Source organism: Schistocerca nitens, chromosome 2 (genome assembly GCF_023898315.1).
Source record: "Schistocerca nitens isolate TAMUIC-IGC-003100 chromosome 2, iqSchNite1.1, whole genome shotgun sequence".
Taxonomy (NCBI): domain Eukaryota; kingdom Metazoa; phylum Arthropoda; class Insecta; order Orthoptera; family Acrididae; genus Schistocerca; species Schistocerca nitens.
In genome coordinates, this window is record NC_064615.1 from 104,835,930 (window position 1) to 104,845,020 (window position 9,091).

Genomic DNA, 9,091 nt, shown 5'->3' on the forward strand with positions numbered 1-9,091 from the left:
TGTGGCCTTCTCAGATGATTCTGGATTTCAGTTGGTCAGAACTGTTGGTAGGGTTTGAGTGTGGTACACACTCCATGAAGCCATGGACCTAAGTTGTCAACAAGGCACTGTGCAGCTAGTGGTGGCTCCATAATGGTGTGAACTGTGTTTACATGGATTGGGCTTGGTCCTCTGGCCTAAATGAAGCGACCATTGACTGGATGTGGTTATGTCCAGCTACTAGGAGACCATTTGCATCCATTCACGTATTTCGTGTTCCCAGGCAATCAAGGAATTTTTATTGGTGACTTTGAGCCATGTCAGTGGACCAAATTTATTCATGGTTGGTTTGAAGAACATTCTGGACAGTTTGTGTGAATGTTTTGGCCACCCAGATTGCTTTACATTAATCCCATTGAACATTTATGGGACATAATTGAGAGGTCAGTTCACACCTAAAGTTGTGCACCAGCAACACTTTTGCTGTTATGGATGGCTATAGAGGCAGCATAATTCAGTATTTCTACAGGTGACATCCAGTGACTTGTTGAGTCCATGCCACATTGAGCTGCTGCGCTATTCAGGTAAAAGGAGGTCCAACATATTGTTTGGAGGTACCGGTATCCCATAACTTTCTTCACTTCAGTGTAAGTGCTGCTGGACAGAATTTGTTTTGTAACAAATACATGTTACATGAGTATTTCTCTATTTTTGTAGAAGAGTAACATTAACTGTCACTTTCATGTGAGTCTGAAAACAATTTGGAAATAAGACACTTGTGGTTTCATCCATAACTCATGTTAAGATCGAGGGCTTTGGTGATATGATTCTTCCTCCAGAATGAGAACCATCTGATAAATAAGGACGAGGCAAACCCTTGCCTGCCCTTTTACTAAGTACAATCCATAACTCCTGCAGGAACATGCAAGATCATTTCAGAATTCTAAACTATTGTAGACATAAATTTCTAAGGAAATGACTGCAAGCAATACATTCAGTGTAGCACATAGTGCATAATGTTCAATTAGAAATCTACATGTCATCTGTAGAATGATCAGACATGATGAACTCACAGCAGGAAGTAATAGAGGGCACACTACACCATCCGTCTGTGAAGAAGTACTATCAGTGGCCATCATATGCTGGACCTCATAATGAGAGTATACTCTCATTGGTCCATCACATGATGTAACACATGCTTAAAGGGTTAAAAACCATTCTGTGTTTCCCCAAACAAAGGTAAATATAGAAGCTTGTGTGGGCTTGAATCAACTGACTGGCAACCCGTCTCACATATCTGTTATAATTAAGCTTATGATTAATGATTGAATGCACAATCCCTACATTTATTTTGCACAAATCAGCAGATGTTATGCTTATTAATATAGGTGCCTTTGTGAATAAGGTCATTTTATTTCTTAAAGAAAGTCCTTGATCCTATAGAACAAGACAGATTAAAATATAAACATTTTATAAACTTTTCTAAAACCTTTGATCTGATTAGATATGATCTCTTAGGAAATTATAGAGTTGCCTACAACTAGTTTGTCATATGTTTCTGACATGCAGCAAATGGTAGAAGTGTAGCATGAAAACAGAAATCACTTTTCAGTAAGTACTTAAGTTAATTATGGAGCATCGCATAGCTCTTGATTTTTATAAATGATTTACAATACCACTTTGCAACAGAGCCCTGTTGTTTGTAGACAGTACTAGCCATTTTAATGAAGATAACATGAAGTAGATTTGAAACAAAAAGTCGAATAAGTGAAAGATGTCTTAAGGTCAATTTTGTGGTGGTAAATGTGAAGAAAATAATATATGTGAGGTTTAGAGGTACAAGAACCAAAGCAAAAACTAATTTATTGCTTGAATCGGAAGATTGCAGCTTTAAAAAAACATCTTACATGAAGTTTCTAAACTGTGCTTGCATAAAATGAAAAACATGTTGAGCTATTGAAGAAACAATTCATAGGGACTGTTTAATTTTAAAACAGTAGAAGCCTTCTATAAGCTTAATATGCAAATGTGAATAGTCTGTTATTTCATGGTGTGCTGTTCAGGTGTACTGCAGGTTTTGCAAGACAACCATTTAAACATGCAAAAATTAGCAATAAGAAAAATCAAAGATATTGCAAATATGAAATTATGCAGGAAGATTTTTAACAACTGAAAATTATGACTCTTAGAGGATTTTTATACAAATGTGTGTGTTATCAGAAATCACGTAGGGAATTTACAGCATTAAACTGCCAAGCAGATAGTTTTACATCAGCGCAACATGTTGTATGTTTTAATTGTTTGATATTTTATTTGTGCCATGCTGATGTCTCCTGCCGCTTTTTATTACAATTTGATGGATACATATTTAATAATGCTACAGAATCCAATGATAACAGTGTAGATCTTTCAAAATGTAATAGTACTGAAAAGAGTTACTAGCAATCTTGGCAAACCTGATTCTTCAAGAGCAGTATGTACCTAATACACAATTTTTCCATGTGCTATTATCTCCGTTCTCTGAGTCTGAAAGTATGTCTCTTTAAAAAGTGACTTATCTATATCATTGTACAAAGTATACAAAGGATAACTCACTATTATTATACAGTTTAGCATTGCATCAATGAGATATCCTATTAATTCTCTGATGCGATGATCATGAAGATGCGTATTCAGTGAATTTAAATTAAACACTCCATTAATACACATTTCTGCAGCATAAACAGTTTTCACCACACTGATTTAACTTTACTGCAAATGTCAGCTGCTTTAATATCTTCAAATAATGAAAACCTTACCACTGAAAGCTCTTCTCCTGATGAGCAAGTTTTGAGAGCACTTGATTTATTGATTCATCCTATAAATCTTTCCAGATTGTGGTATACAGAACACACACACACACACACACACACACACACACACACACACACACACACACACACACACACACACACACACACACACACACATATATATATATATATATATATATATATATATATATATATATATATATATATATATATGTCTGCTTGTGTCTGTATATGTGTGGATGGATATGTGTGTGTGTGCGAGTGTATACCCGTCCTTTTTTCCCCCTAAGGTAAGTCTTTCCACTCCCGGGATTGGAATGACTCCTTACCCTCTCCCTTAAAACCCACATCCTTTCGTCTTTCCCTCTCCTTCCCTCTTTCCTGATGAGGCAACAGTTTGTTGCGAAAGCTTGAATTTTGTGTGTATGTTTGTGTTTGTTTGTGTGTCTGTCGACCTGCTATATATATATAATAGAGGGAAATATTCCACGATGTGACTTACCAAATGAAAGTGCTGGCAATTGCTATTACATTTTATGGCAACAAGATAAACTATTCTGCTGCAGTTATTGTATTAGAAGAGCTTTGGTTTTATAAGCCAAACTTGCAACAGTTGATACAACAATTTAGGGACGCCTACAGGGAATATGTGTTTATGCCAAACGGTATAAGATGTGCAAACAGATATTATTATTTTAGACAGGGTAGATACAGATCTTTGTGGTATACATATTAGAACCACATTAGTGCACTCACAGTCCTTCTCAGACACACAGCTGTAGGCCATCCTAGAAAATGGCCTCACGTCCAGTGAGGTCTCCCTCTCAGGGTAGACACAAATATAGGCTTGTACACAAGTTGAGAACAGAAAAAGATAAATGGCATTGTAATTGTTTATATGAGTTATGTCTACACTACCGAGCCCAATGGTTATCTAGGTTATTTTATGTTCTGGACATTGCAGGATGGCGTACCACCTCCGCTCAGCACTTGGATATACCAGAAGAGAATATGAAGAAGCTACCCGCCATAATGAAGAAACGCAGACAATTCAACATAACGCAAATAATGATACAGAGACAAATTGGAGAACCGATCAGTCTTCACAAGAAGAGTTTAACGACGGATGGGAGGTGCCGCTGTCGCGCATGCCAGCGCACATATGCGGAATTGCAGGACCATCCACTGCGAGTGACCCCCCCCATTGGGGGCCTCTTTAGAAAGTGACTCGAGCCCACCTAGTATATATATATATATATATATATATATATATATATATATATATATATATATATATATATATATATATATATATGGTTATAATAGAGGGAAACATTCCACGTAGGAAAAATGTATCTAAAAACAAAGATGATGTGACTTACCAAATGAAAGTGCTGGCAGGTCGACAGACACACAAACAAACACAAACATACACACAAAATTCAAGCTTTTGCAACAAACTGTTGCCTCATCAGGAAAGAGGGAAGGAGAGGGAAAGACGAAAGGATGTGGGTTTTAAGGGAGAGGGTAAGGAGTCATTCCAATCCCGGGAGCGGAAAGACTTACCTTAGGGGGAAAAAAGGACGGGTATACACTCGCACACACACACATATCTATGCACACATATACAGACACAAGCAGACATATTTAAAGACAAAGAGTTTGGGCAGAGATGTCAGTCGAGGCGGAAGTGCAGAGGCAAAGATGTTGTTGTATGACAGGTGAGGTATGAGTGGCGGCAACTTGAAATTAGCGGAGATTGAGGCCTGGTGGATAACGGGAAGAGAGGATATATTGAAGAGCAAGTTCCCATCTCCGGAGTTCGGATAGGTTGGTGTTAGTGGGAAGTATCCAGATAACCCGGATGGTGTAACACTGTGCCAAAATGTGCTGGCCGTGCACCAAGGCATGTTTAGCCACAGGGTGATCCTCATTACCAACAAACACTGTCTGCCTGTGTCCATTCATGTGAATGGACAGTTTGTTGCTGGTCATTCCCACATAGAATGCATCACAGTGTAGGCAGGTCAGTTGGCAGATCACGTGGGTGCTTTCACACGTGGCTCTGCCTTTGATCGTGTACACCTTCCGGGCCTGGCTCTACCTAGTCAAGTGTCCAATGTAGTTCCCACTACTGCTACAGTTACCACTTCGCCTTGTTTATGATTTGCGACCCATGCAAACTCCTGTACTCCACCACCCTCGGAGCATCCCATTTGTTGTTGCTTTGGCGTGCATGGGGTTCACGCCTGTGCCTCAGGATGTGTGCTAGCAGCGCATGTCGGGTGTTTCAATCGTCAACTTCGCGTCTCAATATCTCAGGATGTAATGGGAATATTGTGACACAATCAACGCCATTGTGTATGTGCTTTGTCATCCTATGGATTGCTGAAGAAAAAATATAGGAGGTCCATTTAAAAAAAACATAAGTTTGTGTTAAAAAAACACATATGCTTTCGTTTTAGAATGTTTCCAAATATGTACATTCATGGGCGCCAGCCCTACATTGATACTGGTGTTATTCACAAAGGTTATTGCAGTAGCTGCACTGTGTTGTTTCAAGTCTTTTGTATCTTAAATGATCTAGAAATTCTGCTACTGAATAGAAGCAAGGATCCAATAAGAATGCCCTTAGGGTTTTACAAAAGAGTAAGAATGATTATATGTCTTTTACTTTATGTGGAAGATTATTGTAAATTTGTATAGCACTGTTTACTGTGGAGGTTTTGTAGGCTGATGTCCTTTGTGACTGGACATGAAACTTTTCCTTTTGTCTTGTATCATGTTCATGGATATTAAAATTTTCATTTACATCTTTTAAATTCTTTCTAATATATTTACAGGTTTCTAGTATATACACACAGGGAAGAGGGAGACTTTTGAAAGAGGGGTTTGCAAGAATCTCTTTGTCGAGCAGGTTGGATTGCTCTTACAGTTCTTTTTTGAGTTAAGAAGATGACTGATCTAGGTGGTGTATTACCCCAGAATATAATTCTGTACAGTAGGATGCTGTGGATTTGGGCTAAGTAGGCAGTTCGGACAGTGCTGTAGTTTGCTGTGACATGGAGTAAATGCAGACTGTAACATATTTTATTTAGTGTTCCATTAATTTTGTTTATATCTGACGTTATTTTAAAGCCATAAGCCTAGAAACTTTGCTTCCAGAGAAGATGAAATTTTGTTGGCGTTTATTGTCACACTGGTGCAGCATGCATCACCTTTTAAACAGAAATTTAGGAATGTTGTTTTTTTTGTGTTTATCGTAAGTTTATTTCCCTCAGACTGTTCTGTAATTTTATTAACAGCTGTTTGAAGCTGACTTAGGGTATTTCCTGTAATTAGGATACTTGTGTCATCTGCAAAAAAGCGTTTGTTTGTGACTCAGTGTTCAGATCTAGATCATTTATATACAGGAGAAAGAGGATTGGCCCAAGAATGGATCCCTGAGGGACTCCTTTATTTAGAACTTCTGCATTTGATAGGCATGTCCTGGTGTTTTCCTTTAGTTCATGTTTTATTTGTATTTTTTGTTTCCCGTTCGTCAAGTACAACGTAAACCATTTTAGTACAGTGCCTCTACTGCCATATACTTGGACCTCTCCAACAGTATGTTGTGTGTGATCCAGTATGTCAAAGGCTTTACTTAAGTCTAAAAGAATGCCAGTGGCTCTTTGTTTTTTGTCTATTGTTTGCAGGGCATTTTCTATAAAATCATAGATTGCACTATTGTTGATTTATTTTCCTGAATCCAAGCTGAGAATCAGTGAGAATTTGGTTTTTCTCTAAGAATCTCATTAACCTATTATACATTACTCTTTCTATGATTTTACTGAAGCTTGATAATAATGAAACTGGTCTATAGTTTTCTATATTTGTATTGTCTCATCGCTTATGAATAGGGACCACTTTAGCCATTATTAAACTGCCTGGAAATGTGCCTGTCAGAAAAGATGAATTTACTATATCTGCAAGAGGAAGTGAAATGTTTTTAATACATTGCTTTATGATGTAATCAGTCCCTGATGACATTTTCCTATTAGCTGTTGTAGCACTGATAATTTCATCTGGGGTTCTTCCATCAATGTAGATTGAAGAGGAACATGAATGCACTTTGTTTTTCTGTTTCTTTCTAGTATGTTTTATCACTGACTATTAAATTATTTTTGATCTCTGCAAAGTATCATTTAAAAAGATATGCTATGTGTTGGGGATCAGTTATACTTTTGTTCTCATGATTAAGAGTGATATTTTCCATTTTATGGGACACTTTATTTGCTTTCTTCTTTATGACTTTCCATACTGCTTGGCTTTTATTTGCTGATTCTGTTATGAACTTTTCATTGGCCTCTTTGCTTTCCCCTGTCGTATCAGTCTTCTGTAGATTTGAATGTATTCCTGTATGTAACTGTTTAGGGGAGGGGGTATGTTATTGTTTACCCTGTATTTGAGTAATTCTCTTTTCCTCACACTTCATATTTTGATCCCTGTTATTATCCATAGCTTTGATATTTTAGTCGTGCCTCTTATTTCTTGTGTTTCGTGAGGGAAAGCAATTTCAAAGTAATCAATAAAGATGCTAGAGAATTTCTCAGACTTTTTGTTGGTGTCATCTGTTTGCAAAAATCCTTCCCATCTTTCTCCTGTTAACAGGGAGTTGAATGTTTCTATATTGTGTGTATTAAAATTTCTTGCTGTTATAATTCTTTTATAGTTCTGGTTGGGCATTAAGTGGCTTTGGATGATGACAACTTGAACTTCATGATCATTAAGGCCTGTACTTATACATTTTCCAGTAAAATTTATATTCACAAATATCTGATCCAATAAGTAGCAGTAGTTTTTGTGATTCTTGTTGGGATTGTTATAGTCTGTTTCAAGTTGAAAGTATCTGTGAGGTTGAGCAATAGTTATTTTCTTTTGCCGGTTCCAAGAAAATCAGTGTTGAAGTCCCCACAAAGCACTATTCATTTTTTGTGTAGATGAAACCTGTTTAGTACATATTTAGTGTTATTTAGAAATGAGCCAAAATTTCCATTTGGGGAGCGATAAATACATGCTAAACTGTATTTGCCTCACTGACTTCAATGAGTACCAGCTCAATGTCTCTTTCTACACTGAGATGTTAAAACTTATTGATTGATTTACATTTTAACCCAGGCTTGATGAAAATTGTGGGACCTCCATTTTTATAGCCGTTTCTACAGAAATAATCTGCTAGTGTGTATCCTGGTATAGAAAAAAAGCAAATTTTGTCATTATTTAGCCAGTGTTCTGTAATACACAGAACATTAATAAACTTAAGTTCCATGGCAAACAGAAAGATGTTTGTTGCTATAATTTATTTGATTACCAGTACCAGGATTTACAGAAACATTCGAGATTCCTAAGCGCATTTTTATTATATCACTGACCTCATTCTTGCTTGGTAAGGATCTGTCCATAAAAGAACCATCTGTGTGGGAGCCTGGAGTCTTCTTCTGCACTGACGGAGTCTGCTCCTTTCCTTCCATTGTGTTGTGCACCACTTCTGTGTAACAGGGAGATGATTGCTGTTTTTGCGAACAGAGAAGATGTGATAATGTATCAGGTTTCTTTGATGCTATATGTCTTATCTCCAATTTCTTGACAACACGTATGTTTATTTTTTTCACAACAAGCTGGTTCCCTAGCCCTTTTAGATGTAGTCCATGTCTAGTGTGCAATCTGTGTCCTACACCACTCAGGTCAATGGCTTCTCTGTTTTCATATTGTGGGCATATTTTTGAGAGTAACATGTTTGCAGCACTTATCTCTCTGTTTACACATGACCACGGTGGTAGGTTGTATCTGTATGGAATAGTCATTAACAGGACATTTGTATGAGTCAAGTGTCCTAAACACTTCTTTAATTCATCAGTAGCTTTTGGAGTTTCATTTCTAAATGCATCACCTGCTCCTCCAAAAAACACAATAAAATCATAATAAGTTAATTTGCCAACTTCAGGCAGGTGGACGAGATTTCATATTTCAGACATGGGAGCACCAGGCTTAACAAATAAATGCTGTTGCTTTTTCAGATATTCTGTCACTGATCCATGTAGCAATCCCACGACCATGACTGTCAGCAAGGACAATAAACATTATGTTACTTTTTCATGTTTTGTCACACTGGGGCTGTGCATTGTTATGACTTTCGGAATTTGTGGCAGATAGCTGTGAATCTTCATTAAACATTGGAGAGACGCATTTCTGTGAGCCCTTTTTTTCATGTGCACTTTGAAGCTCATTGTGATTCGTAGTATCAATCAGGACATCCTGAT